Source organism: Gavialis gangeticus, unplaced genomic scaffold (assembly GCF_001723915.1).
Source record: "Gavialis gangeticus isolate Ggan-Ray unplaced genomic scaffold, GavGan_comp1, whole genome shotgun sequence".
NCBI classification, from domain to species: domain Eukaryota; kingdom Metazoa; phylum Chordata; order Crocodylia; family Gavialidae; genus Gavialis; species Gavialis gangeticus.
In genome coordinates this window covers 50572278-50573730 of record NW_017729034.1, presented here as the reverse complement: position 1 = coordinate 50573730, position 1453 = coordinate 50572278, and positions in this window count along the sequence as shown.

Here is a 1453-nt window from a genome sequence, read left to right as displayed (position 1 = left end):
GGAAAAAATTGTTTGGGATTTTTTTTTTTTTTTGGTTGCTTGGTTATTTTTAATGGTTGATTCTGAAGGGAGATTTTTGAATTCTGGTTAGGTGGCTGAAAGAGAGAGACTCCCAATAAGGATCCAGCTTGGGGAGAAGCAGACTGCAGCATGAAAGGGTAAATAATGTCAGCCATCACTGGGACAATGGCACAGAAGGAAGGCCTAGCAAGGGAAGAGAGGAGCTTTTTGTTTTGTGGGTAATTGCTTAAATTTGTTAATTGTGCCTGGTTGTGCTGTGAAAGGAGACAGTTGCCTGGAAGAGCCTTCTTGCAGTCAGAGGGCTAGGCTATACCTAGCTAGTAGTAATGGGCAGGTGCCAGGTGCAGAGCAGCACTGGCCAGAGCCTTGATACCAGAGTCATTAAAGATGCCTGCCAAGTGGCTCATTTTGGTACTCAGGTGCTGGGGAAGGAGTGGTATTTCCATGTGAGTTAGCCAGAGGATTACTGGAAGTTGCCAAGCCCCAAACCCTGTTGCAGATAAGTGCTGGCTAATGAAACTGCAGGGGAAACTGAGGCAGGGCAAATACTGCCATAGTGAGCTATAAGGGAGAGGGTGCTATAGAAACTAGGGCTCATGAGGTGCTTCCCTAAGTTGTGCTACATGCCTAAGGATTTTGTAACACCTTAACTTAACATGTTAATGGCCCTTAAAACAGGAGGATCCACTGGAGAAGGGAAATGTATACCAAGGGCCCTCTGAAGAGCTAGGAGAGGTGCCACTCCCAACTGCTTTATCTTGCCTCACAGTGACAGTGGGGGCAGCTGGGGGAGCACCTAAAGGTAAGAATTTCCTCTCCCCTCCTATTCTAGGCTCCCTTGTGTGTCCCCCTGCCCCTCAGGACTCTCCCCTTGTCCTTCCCATCCTGGCTTCCCCTTTCCTACATGCTCCCTTGGGACAGTACCCACAGTGCAGGTAAGTCAAGGGATATGGGAGGCAGGAGTGAGCATAAGGGCTGGCCGAGACAGGGGACAGCCCTGGAGATGGGGTGGGGAGAAGTAAGGAGATGGTGGCAGGCCTAATCTGGGCTGACAGGGAGCATGGGGAACCTAGATTGCAGGTAGGCAGGCCCAGTGGGACCCTGGCTGCTCATAGTTTGGACCACATGCCCTGCCCCTAACAGGAGGTAAGCTGGGCAGGCACCCAGCCAACTTGGCTCCTAGCCATACCCCTGCTCACCAGCCATCTAAGGGCAGGTCAGCGCAGTGCACCTTGCAGAGGGTATTAACCCTTAACTGCTCGAAGCACATGCTAATTTTAAAGCCAATTAAAATTAGCTGTGCTAAGTGTACTATGTAACAAGGCCCTCTGTGCCTTTAGAGATTTGGTCCTTAACTTCTCTAAGCCTTAGCTTCCCAAAGGTGAAATGAGGATTCCCTACTTCAGAGGAGCGCTGAGGATATGCACGGCTT